This window comes from Lagenorhynchus albirostris, chromosome 17 (genome assembly GCF_949774975.1).
Source record: "Lagenorhynchus albirostris chromosome 17, mLagAlb1.1, whole genome shotgun sequence".
Lineage (NCBI taxonomy): Eukaryota > Metazoa > Chordata > Mammalia > Artiodactyla > Delphinidae > Lagenorhynchus > Lagenorhynchus albirostris.
Genome location: NC_083111.1, coordinates 23,894,221 through 23,910,309, shown reverse-complemented (window position 1 = coordinate 23,910,309; position 16,089 = coordinate 23,894,221). Strand labels below are relative to the sequence as shown.

Here is a 16,089-nt window from a genome sequence, read left to right as displayed (position 1 = left end):
TTAGGGCGCTTCCCTGGTGGAGCAGTGGTTGAGAGTCCGCCCGCCGATGCAGGGGACACAGGTTCGTGCCCTGGTCCGGGAAGATCCCACATGCCACGGAACGGCTGGGCCCGTGAGCCATGGCCGCTGAGCCTGCGCGTCCGGAGCCTGTGCTCCGCAGCGGGAGAGGCCACAACAGTGAGAGGCCCGCGTACCGCAAACAAACAAAAAACAAAACAAAACAGAACTGTTAGGGAGAAGATCAGAAGATTCAACCATTGGCCTAAAATGTTCTGGAGTCCAGAGAACTTGTTCTAAATTTTAGTACACAAAAATTAAGCAGAAGATTCCAACTGACTAGGTCAGAAAGACTGCATAAGCCTTAAAAAGTGAATTCTAATTGGGCAGATGGGAAGGCGGGGGTTGGGGGGAGCATGTGCCCAGCAGAGGCAGCAGCTTTATCCAGGTAATAGCGTTAGCCAGAGCAAGAAACTCAGGTGGGTACAAGAAATGAGTGAGCCAGAGGATCTCAAAGCCCTCTCAGGAGGTCAGCGATTTGGTAAAGAGACGGGTAAAACTACATCCCTTTCCTCTTAATCTACTTTAAGAACAACGGTGCCAGGCAATGATCAAAACCAGCTGGTGGTTGGATGCAGTACCTGGGAGACAACAGGGAGTGGTAAGGACTGTGGCAAACAGGGAACACATGCCTCACCTAAAGGGCAGCAGTTACATAGTTTCACTCAGTTGCTGTTTTGGGGAGAATTTGGGAATAGGAGTCCAATGGTGATTGATTTTATATTCCGCTTAATATATGCTAGGCCCTACTCTAAGTGCTTAATATACTGTCTTAACACCTCCCCAAAGATGCAATGAAGGTTTCCTGAAACCTGTTACCTCAGCCAGTTCAGGATAGACTTCCTGGGATGTGAGCATCAGCAGTATCTTCTCTTTGTACTTTTTTTCCTTCATCTTAACTGGTATTTTCTGGGGTACTTTGTACCCCAAATGACAGAATGATGCTCTCTTATGAAGAATGTTGCCTTGAGAGAGAGGAGAATGCTTCCAAGATAGGCCTGTGTCCTTCTGGCTGTTTTTGTTTTTTTTTTCTTTAACATCTTTATTGGGGTATAATTGCTTTACAATGGTGTGTTAGTTTCTGCTTTATAACAAAGTGAATCAGTTATACATATACATATGATCCCATATCTCTTCCCTCTTGCGTCTCCCTCCCTCCCACCCTCCCTCCAGGCGGTCACAAAGCACCGAGCTGATCTCCCTGTGCTATGCGGCTGCTTCCCACTAGCTATCTATTTTACGTTTGGTAGTGTATATATGTCCATGCCTCTGGCGCTCCCTCTCAAGGTTTATTTAGGAAGTGCTACCCATAACAAAGTCAGTCCGTTCTGGTCTCCAACTAATCTAAATGTTTTGCTTTCAGCAGAATGTTCACATTCTCTCCACACCTTAACTCCAAACTTTGAATTCTGATTCAGTTAATCTTTCGTGTTTTTATAACATGCCTTCTTCAATGAAGTGCTTTTCTTTTATATCCAACACATTCTTTTCTGATTTCTAAATGTGTAGAAAAGAACTTAGATTTGTGGGAAAAAGTACAGGCAACCTTTTCAATACGTGGAAAAATGAATATTTTTTTTCCAGGAAAGTCACCATATGTTGGGAGGGTGCCAGTGGTATTCAGATGTGAGTCAAGACAGATGCCACATACAGATCTGATGAAAGTGCACATCAGTCCTTTTTTAGCCTTTTGGAAAATATTAGTGGCCCAGAAGGGATGGGATTTAAATATTATTGAATATTCTTCACTAACTACTTTTTGTGGCTGGATTCCAGAGGGAAAACTCATAGTAAAATTCTCCTACATAGAAATGAATGGCTCCTAATCTGATATTGGAAGGATGAAATACAGCTGGATAGAGAAGTTGTGGAGGGAACTGGTTTAAAAGATGCAGTGACAGACCAGCAGATCAAGAGCAACTCACAGATTTACAAGTTTTCAAATGGTTCTGGCTTTGGTTTGCTTTTCTTGGAATGCATATCCTTGAGGGTTTGAATAATATTCATTTGGTTGGACTCCAGAACTCCAAGGCAGAGCCATGTGTCAGCCAGGACTTAGGAGCCGTGAATGAAGTAGGGACCAGAGGTCGAAGGTGAATGGCAGCCTGGGCTGCATCACTCACTGGACCTGAAAGGTACCACAAATGTGGGATCCAGATCTCGACCAAGAAGCATGGTCGCCAGTTCCACACACCATCATGATGTGGGCAGCGTGTAGCGAGTAAGCCCATGACTGTAAGATGGTTTTCTTGATTTCTGTTTCCAGCATCTCTGAGCGTATTCAAAATGTTGAAACGTTAAAGGACTCGGTGGCAAACAAAAACAAGCAATGTTCTTGGCAAGCTGTAGAGCCACAGAAAAGTAATGTAAAGAGGAAGAGTCCTGAAAGGAGCAAGAGAGGGCGGAAGGTACGAGCCCTCGCTCTGTAACTGCGGAAACATCCCTCAGCCTTTCCTCGTCTGTAAAAGGAAGCCGTTGAACTAGATGGTTCTCTAGCCTCTGCTTCTCAGACATGAATGTGCATGCAGATTGCCGGGGCATCCTGTGAAGTTTCACCTTCTGATTTACTAGGTCTGGGGTGGGGCCCGAGGTTTGCCTCTCAGATGAGCTTCCGGGCGCAGCTTCTGCTGTGGCTGCTGTTTGGCCACAGACCACATGGTGTTCAGCTCGCTCTGCATGATCTCTCAGCCCAGGCTTCCATGAGCTCTGCACGTCTGCGAGCGTGTGATCTTCTGACAATTCAGAAAGACAGGAAGGTTTCAGGAAACATGCCTACTGTGGTATTAACTGTTCTCATTCTTCATAATCAGCTTCATCAAAAACCCTTTAAGTGCCTAATTATGCATGACAGTTTCACATGCTTTACAAAAAGAACCAACTCGATTTGGCCCCTGCCTTATCAGACTTGACAACCTAAGACAGCTGGAGAAATACGCAGAGAGACAGTAATATCGAGGCAGTCGTAAATCTGGAGTGATAAATATTCATCTATATATAAAACATATTAAAATAAAAAGGTTAGGTAGCATGGGCCTTAGGATATTTATTTTCTTAAAGCTTTTGTTCCTTTTTAAAATCTGGGAAACTAAAAAGTTTGCCCTGTAATTTTTACTGAAAGACAAGGAGTTTCTGTTTCTGTTTTACAGATGGGGACTGGAGAAGGGGAGGGTCTGTTTCTGAGGCTTCTCTTGTTGTTATTGTTGTTTTATTTTGGCTTCACTAACGTCAAAAGAAATATTTTATGAATCCCACATGCCTAACCCTGATTACCATGTGCATGTGTCTTGGCCTGATTTGGGGTTGCTTAGCGCTGAGTGTGTGGACACAGGTTCATTAACCTCAGCTCTTTCTACCCAAGGGTCTTGAGCCCGTCACGTCATCTTAACACCATCCTTGGGAAGCAGAGGAGGCAGGGCCAGACATTGTTATCCCTGAATCGTGGATAAGGTTAAGTGATACAGGGAAGGAAGATGGTGTTTCCAGAGTCTCATGGTAATTAACTCACATAGGAAGGTTTGGACTCCATTCCATTTCTTCTGTACACTTGCTAAACTCACCCGAGGTCTCAGCTGCCTTGGTGAAGGAAGCGATCCGACAAGTGGCCATTGCCAGCACTTTCTCCTGATGGCAGAACAAATTCTGTTCCCGGTGGGCCACCCACCCATTGGAGATTGCATTCAGCTCCCCACGGTGATAAGCAGGTTTGTCATAACATCACAGTTTAGCAGAGTGATCCCAAATTGACTCTGTTCATTGATTTCTTCTAGCTGAGAAACAGCTGAAAGAATTATCACACAGCTGGAAAATGATCACATCTAACCAAGGATGTCTGTGTCAAATATTTAGCAATAGGGGGATTAGAGACCATTGGTTTATAGTTTCTTGACTCGACTAATATAATACTTAGTAGTGACTATGTATATGCTTAGGGATGCAGAGGTGCAAAGGAACTATATCTGGCCACACTCTTAGGTGACAGCTACGTGTTATCCAAAATGATATGAGTGAGGCGTCGCTTTGGAGTCAGGTACCCTTGAGTTTGAGACTTGGCTCCGCCACTCACTGGCTGTGTCCCTTAACCTTGCCAAGCCTCCGTTTCCCCACCTGTAGAACGAGCATGACAATAGTACGGATCCCACGGAAGTCCCACAAGCATCCCTTGAGATGAGGATGTATGGAATGTGCAGCATGGGGCCTGCAAATAGTAAGACTTTTAACTAGTAATTTTTAGTAGTGATAAAGCTATTACAAGTGACAACATCTAAAATCATTTGGGTCTTGAAATTTCGAGAAGAGCAAAAGGTTCTAAATTCAGTATTTTCATATTATTTCATGAGTGAGTATTTGCGTGGGAGTTTGTATCTAGGTTAATGAAAATGTCACACTCTGTTTATTAGGAATAAAGCTGTTATTAAAACAAAGCCTGCATTAATTAGGCTCAACTTCATCTTGCATTCTGTAATGTCATATACAGCTGCTGTTTCCCTTGTTTTGTAAAATTAACTGTAGAGAGGGAAGGCAGTCTTCTCATATTAAAGAAGACATAAAACCCTGAGTAATTACCAGAGCAGGAAGCTAAACCTTTAAGAAGCTACAATGGCAATATATAGTATTTGCATTAGTGCCTAGTAATAGATCTCTGTGGGTACAGGGAACTATGCAGGTCAGATCGAGGGCACTGAGTAATCTGGTTGCCCCCTCAAAGGCAAATGAGAGCAGAGGGGACAGGGTATCCGGAACTTGGTCTCAGGAAGTGAGGGGGAGGCCATTCGCTACAGGCAGGGTGGGAATGTGGGCGAGGCGCTCGAAGGGGCCCCATCGGTAAATGGAATCCAAAGACTGCCAACTACATATTGTAAGGCTGCAAGGCAGGACTCAGCGAGAGCAGGAGGCAGCTGAATGGAAACCCAAGAAGCCAAAATGAGCCGTTTAAAGTGGAGGACGGGAAGCAGAGCCCCAGGGAAGTCCCTAACCTCAGAAACCTGTTCAATAACACCTTTTTATAGAGTGCCTGTGGCTTCTGGGCAAGTGGAGGTTGACCCAGTGTGGCTCAAACGGAAGCCAGTTCTTCCCCAAATTTAGTGTGCACATGGGTCACCTGTTACAGTGTAGGCTCTGATTCAGTAGGTCTGAGAATCTGCGTTTCACGCAAGTCCTCAGGTGTTGCTGATACTGCTGGTCCGGGGACGACACTTCGAGTAGCAAAGGGTTTAACCCACTCCCTCTCCAAGTACCCCATTCTTTGGTCACCACCTCTTTCTATTCCACCCTCCTCTGTACCTTAACTCTAGCCATTCATTTTTTTTTTAAATTTTATGTATTTATTTATGTTTGGCTGCGTTGGGTCTCCGTTGCTACGCGCTGGCTTTCTCTAGTTGCGGCGAGCGGGGGCTTCTCTTCGCTGCGGTGCGCGGTCTCCTCATTGCGGTGGTTTCTCTTGTTGCGGAGCAGGGGATCTAGGTGCGCCGGTTTCAGTAGTTGTGTCGGGCGGGCTTCAGTAGTTGTGGCTCGCGGGCTCTAGATTGCAGGCTCAGTAGCTGTGGCACCCGGGCTTAGCTGCTCCGCGGCATGTGGGATCTTCCCGGACCAGGGCTCGAACCCATGACCCCTGCATTGGCGGGCGGATTCTTAACCACTACGCCACCAGGGAAGTCCCAACTCCAGCCATTCTTGCACTTCACCAGCACCTTCAATCCATTGATCCTGCTAATTTCCACCATCTGTCACTCCCTCCGCTTCTCCTTTCCCAGTTACTCAGCTTAGATCCCATGATCTCTCTTTGTAACACTCCTTTGCACACACCTTCAGGTTCTTTGCTACTTTCTGTCTTTCCTTCTTATACTCACGGGCATAACTCATCACTGTACACCCCCCAGCCCCATGTCTTCAGCTGTGCTGTGCTGTGGCTGAAGGAACATACACCGCTGAGCTAGTAGGTCTCAATTTCATCTCCGTGGGCCCCTCAGGCTGCTCCTTCCTTGTCCATTTACTCTTTTCCTCTCCTGAAGGACTTCTTCCTCCTCCCTGCTCTCCTATCAAACCTCCGCTACCTCCTTCCCCACCCTGAATCTCCACTAATAACTTTGCTTCCACGTTTCTTCTTTGCATCATGACTTAGAAAAGAACTTTCTCCTATTTCTTCTACTGGATTTACATTGTCTGTGTGTGGGCCCACGGCCCGGGCCTTCCCTGCAGCGGCCACGGGAGCACTGGACCCTCACGACGGCTGACAGGCGCCTGTCCAGCCCCTCCCTCTTCCTCTGGCGCCCCTGGGTGGGCAGCCCCCCGTGGAGAGGCCAGGGGAGGGGCCCCGGTCAGCTGCGGCTTAAGATCAAGGTTCGAGGGAGCCCAGATGGTCACATGGGGGCCTGGGGTGACCAGCCCCTCTCCGACTTGCCTTCCCACCACTCTCCAAGGGGTGCCAGTGCCGACATTTGGCGTCTTGGTAGCCCCACCAAACCTCACCTGCCCCTCCCACCTCCCCTCCCAGCCCCTCCCATCTCCCCTCCAGGCTCCTCCCACCTCCCCTCCCGGCCCCTCCCATCACCCCTCCCGGCCCCTCCCACCTCCCCACCCAGCCCCACCACTTTGAGGGCTCTGCTCAACCGTATTTTACCCCCTGAGGTCTTTCCCAACTCCCTGCTTAAAGTAGTGCCTACCCCAGGGCAGTACCCAGCCCCAAACTGGCTTCAGTTTTCTTCAGTGATTATTATAACTGTTTTGCCAGATGGCTGGTTTGTCTCCCACCTGCACCAGAAAGCACCAGAGGACTGGGAATTGTGTGTGTCTCTGTCAGTATTGAAACACCACCTAGAATAGTGGCCGGCACATGAAGACTCCCCTTAAATAAAATATTTGAACAGATATTGGAGTGGAAGATGTGATTAAATTAGAACAGAATCAGAAAAAGCCAATTAGTAAAAACTACATACCAACACATGTATTCATAAAGCCACGCTGGTCCATTTGAATGGACACAGCTACCTGTTTTGGGATCCTTTTGGACCTGGCTGTGCTGAATGTAATAGAAATCGTTGATCCTGTCAGGCCCTTGGGGGATCAGGAGGGAAAATGACTAACACCAAATTCTGTCCAGGAATTCCTGTCCCTTTTTTCCCTCTTTAATTGCTCTCAGGGAGGTCAGTAGTTAAGTCAGGATTTAACCCACCTGCTCTGGGCTTCTTCAGTGCTTGTTATCTTCATGTGGGACACGGACACAGAGCTGTAACCTGTTAGCACTTAACAACAACTCCTCAGGCCAAATGCCTACTTCCCTGGGAGTTTAGGAAAGGTGCTATTTTGACCACGCATGTGACTCCATTTGGGTCTACACTTATGGACAACCACATGGCTTTCGGTTGGTAGAAGAAATAGCCTATGAACTCACAAATGGAGGTACCACCTTAAGAATGAATAGTGCTGCTATTCCCGAGGTTGGGAAGTTAGGCGGTCGGTCCACTGAAAGTGAAAGGAAAGCATCTCAGTGTCTGTGTAAAGTTCTAGAAATGTTTTTATTTAATTCTGAAAAGTTCTGCTTTTAATAACATCGTCAGCATAAATCATTGCCTCACAGGGTTTTAAGCAAGCTCTGATTTAGGAAGAGAAAGCACAGGGTGTTCTTTGAGTATTAAATAAGATGACTAGGGCTTCCCTGGTGGCGCAGTGGTTAAGAATCCGCCTGCCATTGCAGGGGACATGGGTTCAATCCATGGTCCGGGAAGATCCCATATGCTGCAGAGCAACTAAGCCCGTGCGCCTCAACTACTGAGCCTGCTCTCTAGAGCCCATGAGCCACAACTACTGAAGCCAGGGCACCTAGAGCCCGTGCTCCGCAACAAGAAGCCACTGAAATGAGAAGCCTGCGCACCGCGACAAAGAGTAGCCCCCGCTCTTCACAACTAGAGAAAGCCCACGCGCAGCAAGGAAGACCCAGCGCAGCCAAAAATAAATAAATAAAAATTTTTAAAAAAAATGATGACTAACCCCACACAAAGCCAAGAATACAGCAGGTGCGTAATACATGCGCTTTCCTCCCTCTCTCCTCCCCTCTCTGCGCTGTTTGCGATGGTCCCCACCCAAACTGTTGTTTCTGTATAATGTGGAAGTTAGGATATAAATATTTTTATGTTTTAATAAGTCATCATTTATTTAAGACCAGTGATTCTCAACTGGGGAATGATTTGGCCCTTCATGGGACATTTGTCAAAGTCTGGAGACATTTTTGATTATCACAATCACAGAGCGGAGGAATGCTAACTCCTCAAAACAAAGAACTATACAGCCCCAGATGCCAGCGATCTGTACTTTACACTGGTGTTTACAGTTTGTTTCTTCACTGGACTCTAAATAAAAGAAGATTGAGAAGGATGTGACAGGCTGAGGACCCAGCTTGGGAGAAGTTTGTGGACCCACCTATGGTAGAAGCACACTATGGATGGTTTCCAACTTACAAACAAGTGCTTTATTAGATACTCATTTCTATGTTAGTTGTTTAGCCTCTTAAAAAACAAAACAGGGCTTCCCTGGTGATGCAGTGGTTGAGAGTCCGCCTGCCGATGCAGGGGACACAGGTTCGTGCCCCGGTCCGGGAAGATCCCACACGCCACGGAGCGGCTGGGCCCGTGAGTCATGGCCGCTGAGCCTGCGCGTCTGGAGCCTGTGCTCCGCAACAGGAGAGGCCACAACAGTGAGAGGCCCGCGTACTGCAAAAAAAAAAAACCCAAAAAACAAAAAAAACAATGTGGCAGAGGCATGGAGAAGTCCAGATGGGAGGCGAAGATGATGAGACATGACTCTGGCAGACTGGCAGACACCAGGGTGGGAGCTGGTCAAACCACGCCAAGTGGCTTGAGTTTTATCCCAAGAGCTGCAGAGAGCTGTACGTACGGGCCCTCATGCTCTTTTCTGTACACTATTCACAGCCTGTACATATTTTTATTATTACTTGTGTCTCTCTGTATCATATGTATCGATAACTTGGTTTCCTGAACTGGGCCTCTTCATCTTGCTTTTGTATAACACAGAGGTTTTTCAGCAAGTATTTATCTCAAAATAGTTATTTCTCCACTTTGGAACAGGTAGTTTTCCCAAACACTTGTTTCAGTTGCAGTCGTTTAGAGCTTGAAATGCATTGTCCCATTTTCATAAACAATGGGTTTTCAGGCTGGTGTGGAAACCTTCCAGAACCCACAGTGCTCCTGAGATGTCATGCGTAGTAGCTCAGAACGGAGGATTCCCACAAAAGGGCAAAGAGGAGAGAATTTCCATTGCCTTTCTTCGTTGAAAGAGGACTCTTGGCAAATGTGATCTTAACCCTTTTCCTCCCAACCTGATGTGTAACTCTCCCTCACCTTCTACTGCACGTTTCTCTTGCAGCTCCCAGCCAGGAGGCACTAAGACCACGTGGTCAGGGGCCCCATGAGGTGGGTTGGGGGCTAGGGAGCTCTTGTCTTACTGGCCTCTGGAGAGTCTGACATGGCAGGTCATGGAGGGACCACCACCTTGCTTGTTGTCAACTTACTATTTCCCTTTGGTCTTTCTAGGATTGCTTTGCATTTCATTTCTTTCTAAGAAATAGCTCTTTCTTTTCTCTTTTAAACACTTACCAAAAAGAAAAAAATTTGCATTGGTTTACCTCAGTGGATATGTTTTCTGAGAACATTCAGTCTAGTTGTTGGGTCATTCTTTCACTCCCAATGCTTTTTGCTTCCACTTAGGATACTTTAAGATGACTTCTTAGATTCTACAGTCTACAAAAACAGAATAGTCCATCTGAGGTTACATTTCTCAAAGTTGAATCACACTTCCTCTTGGAGGAAGTGATCTTTGTAAGTGATATAGTTTTATCTTAACCATAGGATACCATGCTAACAAAAAATATAGCATGTTTCAAGATGAAGACATAAAGTAATATGGCAAAATCTATTATAAGAATTATCAAAGAATTCTTTGCAATTTTGTTCCAGCCATCTTTGTTCTGATAAGGCTGTCATCTTCTTAAGGCATGCAACCGTTTTTGTTTTTGTTTTGATCTGTAAGTACCTCACATACTGGCAGAGTCCATGTTTGTGGTGTGTGGTGCTAGCCCATAGTTACCGTCAGTGTCTGTGAGAAGAGGTGGAATGAAGCAATGAGTAAAAAACAAAGCATGGGCATAATTATTAATCACCGAGAGCACACGTGATTAATGCCATCATTTTTACTTTCCTATCGATAAAAGATTTGCAATAATATATAGGTCTGTGGATATTGGAAGAGCAAGTTTTAACTCTTGTTTTTCCACATTATTTTTTATCGTACTAAAGGTTAATTAAATAATTATTTCTCAGTTTCTTTATTGCTCAGAACTTTTATAAGTAAATGAAAAGATCATCATTTTACCCTCAGTGACTGCAGTTTTAATCCAGCTCAGAGTTGTGAAATTGTTTCCTCTTGTGTTTCCTTTCCAGAAAGCACGAGGTCATTCTCTTGTTTCAGCCAGTGAGTGCAGCTTCAGAGCTGGGAGAGAGTGATTGCAAGGTATTCAGTTATCTGGTTTATTCTACATTGTCCATCCATGCTTGCTTTCAGTTTAACTTTCTACAGGCATCAAGGGTATATCTGGGGACTCTGACCTGTAGGACTGCAGACACACAGCTTTGAAGCTGAAAAATCTCAAGGGTATTAGCTAATCCAGTTTTGAATTTAGCACCATGGGGCTTCTGCCATAGCCACTGAGATGCCACTGGCCATGCTTCCTACAAGATGGTGTTTCCCTAGGGTCAGTAACGGGCGGCGAGTCTGGCTCTGCCTTGTAATGCCTATGTGAAGTTAGGCAAAATGCCTACCCTCCCTCAAGCTCTTTCCTCATCTTCGAAGTGGAGACTCTAATGGGGTAGCCTGATGGGTTTCCAATTCCAAACAGTGCTCACGTCACCGCCACCACCACCAAAAAATATATGAGGCTGCATTCTACCATTATTGTTATGAGTGGTATTAGTAATCTCATTTAGTGCTGACAATAAAGTTATATAAAAATTCTTTAATGACTTTAGGTCATCTTTGAACAGAGCCGAAGCCAGAAAAAAAAATCAGCCAACCTAAACAAGTGACAGATTAACACAAAGACATTCTTTATTTGATGTTAGCAGTTAATTTGCTACATGGTTATCCATTTTTCTAATAAATCCTGGACAATTTGAAGTTCTGTGCCCACCCATTTAAAAGATTTGCCAACCTCAAGCACTGTGACCCGACTGACCCCTGTCCCTTATACATCATTATCCAGTTTCTCTTATGGACCGGAAAGGAAGGAGTACATCTGGCCTGAATGTGCCTGATCTCTTCACAGAAGGCATCTTGTAAAATAGGCCACTGTCTTTCAATCAAATCTTTCCTTTAACTTGTTGAGAAGTTCTTTCTCTTGCCAGAGAAAGCCTTTCCTCTTAGAAGAGTAAGGAGCTATTTCAGGGTCATTTGGGTTCCCCTCAGAGGTCTTTCTAAATATAACCGCAGATCCTAGAAAACAGCCTCCTTTTTGTTAGTTAACTTCAACTTAAGAGCCAGTGCATTAAGAGCTTTGATTATCCACGCTCCAAAAATGCCTTCCTCTGATCTCCCGTCATTTGACAAGAATCTCGATTCTTGTCGAATCTCAGGGATTAAACACTGTTTTCTCTAATGGACTTCCATTTCCACGAGAGCTGCTCGCCTTACACATTTTATTTGTGGGCCTGAAATATAGAGCATTTTCTAGTTAAGGGACATTAAGATTTAACTCAAGAATCTATATATTGGCTTGGCCCAAAAGTTCGTTCGGGTTTCCCGTACCATCTTCCGGAAAATTATGGGAAAACCCGAACGAACTTTTGGGCCAACCCAGTATTTCAGAATAGGGCTCAGATGTTTCTGTAGTGGAATCACACAGTCTTCTCAAGTTTCTAGAAAGCATTGCATTATGTGCTGTTTTTGCATGTGGCAGATTGCTTCAATCTTACTATGAGGATATTTCTCTGCCTTTAAAAAGAAATTTCACCTGGGATTTGCAGTCTGCTCTCTGCCACATCCCTGACCCCAGCATTCAGTTGTCTTCATTTGTATACCCCAAGCGGCTCTCAAAATTAATCTGTTTTCAGTGAAACTTTCTTCCCCATCCCCGTCTCTTGTCTTCTACTCACAACTGATTCCTTCTCCCGGAATCAATATTTTAATTAAAGACATCCACTGTTGACATCGTAACTCAAGCCAGAAATCTCCATCCTGACATTGCTTCACCCTTTGCATTCAGTTCACACTGGATTCTGGATTTAAGATAACGTAGGAAATTCCCCAAACGGTGACTGGCGCTAGGCGAGGTCAAATATTAATTGCCGGCTGTCACAGATGTTAATTGTAAATATCTTTCCCATCTTCCTCTCCTCTGTCCTCCATGTCACTCCCTTAGTTTTGGTCCTCATCAGCTCTGTGCCAATCTGTTGCTGGAGCTAACTAGTAGAGCTCTCTTCCAACAGACTGTCTCCACTCCAGGTACCCTGCTCCCCAGTTTATAATGTGATTTCCCACTCAGTGACTTCTATGGGCCCTTGTAACCTTGAGAATAGACCCACACACTTTGCTGTGGACCTCCGCGATCAGCCCTGTGCGCCCCTCCAGCGCACTGCCTACCTTCCCCTGCTTCGCCATTTATGCTTCATTAGGACTGAATTTCTTGGGATGTACTAACAACATCGTGTTTTTTCAGGCACCCATGCCTTTGCGCGTGCTTTTCTGACTTCCAAGAATGCCCTTGCTCAATTTTTCTTGATATATTCCAGTACATCCTTCAAGGTCACCTCAATTTCCATCTCCTCTGAGAAACCCTCTCTGATTCCCCCATGTGTACTGGGCTCCCACGGTTCTTCAATTGTTATCTCTGATCATGCTGCATTTAACTTTCCACTTATACATCTGACCCTCCCTCCTATGGACACTAAGCTCGAGGGTAAGATTCAGATCTTATTATTTTTATATTTACAATATCTAATAGATGCCTTGCACATAGGAACACACAGTGGATGCTCTGATTTCTTTAAGTGAGTGGATCTCTGACCCTGTAATAAAAAGGAAGATGGCATTTGTAAAAAGTAACCTCATGGTGTGCTTATTCCCTAAGTACAAGCATTTTTCTCAACAGTAATGTTTTGCTTGTCTATTTTGCTTTCAGTATCCATGCGTTAAGGAAGAGCTGCCAGAACCAATTTACAGCCCCTTTCCCTCTTCTACTGCTGTCAGTACTAAAATGGTGGCTACATATTTTTGGAACTTAGAACTGTGTATCATTTCCACCTAGGAAGTAGATTTAGTCAATAGCCTCCTCAATTTGGGTGATGATAGTAGTTACTTGTATGACGTTTGAATGGGGGATTCAAAATTTACATTACCCCAACCCATTTTCAGGCTTCTCATGTGCCCTTGGAAGGGTGATTCAGATTTCCAGAGTTGTTCTTTCCACTTATCAGAAAGACAAGCAATGAGAACAGCATCAATAACCGCGTGCTGGGACAGAAGCCCTAATCCAAAGCAACAAGGCCACAGTTAACACAATTAGCAATGAACTGCATTTTGAAGAGCTCGGGAAACATAATGGGATTCATTTTTAATTCCAACCAATTCCGAGCAAGAAAGCAAAAGCCTTGGCTCTCTGGAGTGGCTTTGACATCAAGGGTTACCTACCGCAGGCCTGTCAGAACTTTTAACAGCTGTCTCCGCTGTGAAAACAGACTTAGGTTGTAAAGTGATTGCAGAACTGAGGAAATGATGACTTTGTCTCTCATATGAACTTTGGCTCGCAAAGATGAGGTTAATTTCTGTGTACGCTGTTCACTTTATTTTTTAAGTCAATTTTAATAGCAGTCTGCCTGTGCCCTGAAAAAATGTCCAAGGGCAGTAAGAAAGAGTTGATATAAATATGCGTAACGGTGTATATCTTAGCGCTCTCTAGGCCAGTAGTCAACAAAATACTTTGCAATCAACCTAATTAATCCTTTATTTTTCTTTTTTGCTATCCTGCCTTGCATTTACTGTGTGTATTTTCTGAATTACAAAAGCAATATACATATTCACTACAGTACGCTGGAAAATACAGAACTCTCAAGGAAGAAAAAAAGCTTCCCTATTCCCAAGGAAGAAAAAAAGCTTCCCTATGAGGCCATTACCCCAAAAGAACCATTGTCAGCTTCTTGGTTGATATTAGCCTCCAGGTTAGAGTTTCCTCCAAGCAAGCGTACATACTTTTCAAATTCTTATTATGAAAAATTTTGCATACACGAGAGAATGAATAATACAGTGAGTTCTCATATACTCACTACGTAAGTTCACAGATTACCAAGATTTCGCCATCATTGGTTTGTCCATCTCTTTTTTCTCTTTCCCTTCCTCTTTTCTTTTGGAAGTATCAGCTAACTACTTTGTAAGGGAAAGGGGAATCCTGATATACTGAGGGCTGTGGAGGGCAAGTATTTGCCTGCCAATTTCATACACCTTCACCCACCTTTTACTTAGGAAGCAAAAAGTATGGTTCTACATTTAGTATTATATTGTACTTGGGGGAATAAGTAGCCTTAAAGCTCAGGTCTATCACATGCCAGATGGGTATTGATTTTTCCTCTTAAATCAATGTTTCCCTAGAGCATAGTTTTATTTATTCATAAAGCCAAGATGATGTCTTACAGGAGTTATGGCAGCGTAAATCTGTGATGCAGGCCTAATACGAAGAGCTTTTGTAAGACTCAAAAATCAATGATGCTAGAGGGTTACTTCATAAGCCTGAGAAAGTGCATTTGCTGTGCTTCCAAATGTAAAGGGAGAATTTCAGCCTGTAGTTAAGTTTCATTCCTCTGTTTTCCAGGCCACCTTTCAAATGGACCTAAATGAAGTACAGTTGACCCTTGAATAACACAGGTTTGAACTGTGCAGGTTCACTTATACATGGTTTTTTCCCAACGGTAAATTCTATATATAGTACTAAATGATCCGTGGTTGGTTGAATCCATGGAAGCAGAACTCTGGGTACAGAGCAACTGTGGTTACAGAGGGCCCACTGTTAATTATACGCAGATTTTCGACTGCATGGAGGGTTGGTAGCCCTGGCCCACATTGTTCAAGGGTCAATTGTATAGCATCAGACTGGATGGAACCAAGCTTCAGCAGTGATCCTTTCTTGATACGGAATCTGTCAACTTACTCTCAAAAGCTGTGCTGGCCTTGTTGATCATCACACTGTAATTTTGCCTCATGGTACAGAATATATACATTCTAAAAGTATTCACTTTTTGTCAATATATGTGTGTGTGTTTTCTATTTTCTTTTAAAAGTTTTTAACATATGAAAATTACTATTAGAATTTTTTAACTTAAAGAAAATACGCCTCAGGTAGTTTCCCCAACCATAACTGATTTTTCTAATGGTTAAAAATGCATCTAATGGCTAGAATGTCACCATCTGGAATTTTAAATATCAATTTTCTATTAGCTGTATGATCTTAGCAAGGTAGAATTTGGTTGGGGAGTCAGATGATCTAGACACTAGTTTCATTATTTACTCCTGGCTTCTGTGTGACCCAAGGTGAGTTCCTGAACTCACAAAAACTCCTGTTTTTGTTTATATCATTTTGATTTTTTCATTTAAATAAAGGTGAGTGAGGGTGTGTGAAACTGGCGGGCATTCATCTGACTTCCATAGTTTTCTGTATATCAGGACTCTTTTTTTTTTCCTTTTGAAAGTAACTAGTTGATATTAAAAAAAAAAAGAGGGAGGGAGGAAATGAAACAGCAAAAAAGGGGGCAGATGAAGTGAGGATTATTTCTTCATGAAGAACAAAGTTCCTTCCACTTTTTTTTTTTAATATTTATTTATTTGTTTGGTTGTGCCGGGTCTTAGTTGCGGCAGGTGGGCTCCTTAGTTGCCACCTGGGCAACTAAGGAGGCACTCGGGCTCCTCAGCCATGGCCCGGGAACTTTTAGTTGCGGCATGCATGTGGGATCTAGTTCCCTGACCAGGAATCGAACCCGGGCCCCC

General features: G+C 44.1%; 1 protein-coding gene across 9 annotated transcripts in view; it reads left to right on the top strand.

Moving 5' to 3' along the window:
* The window catches only part of PAG1 (phosphoprotein membrane anchor with glycosphingolipid microdomains 1), a 143,430-nt gene that overhangs the window by 35,508 nt on the left and 91,833 nt on the right, over positions 1–16,089 (top strand). For 5 of the 9 annotated variants that reach the window (XM_060128028.1, XM_060128029.1, XM_060128023.1 and 2 more), the window contains exon 2: positions 10,506–10,575. The exons of 3 other annotated variants lie outside the window; for them this stretch is intronic. The gene's annotated coding sequence lies outside the window, so the exon portion shown is untranslated. Of the gene's footprint in view, positions 1–10,468; positions 10,576–16,089 lie in introns of all 9 variants that reach the window. One more of the 9 variants, XM_060128021.1, reaches the window with a different exon arrangement.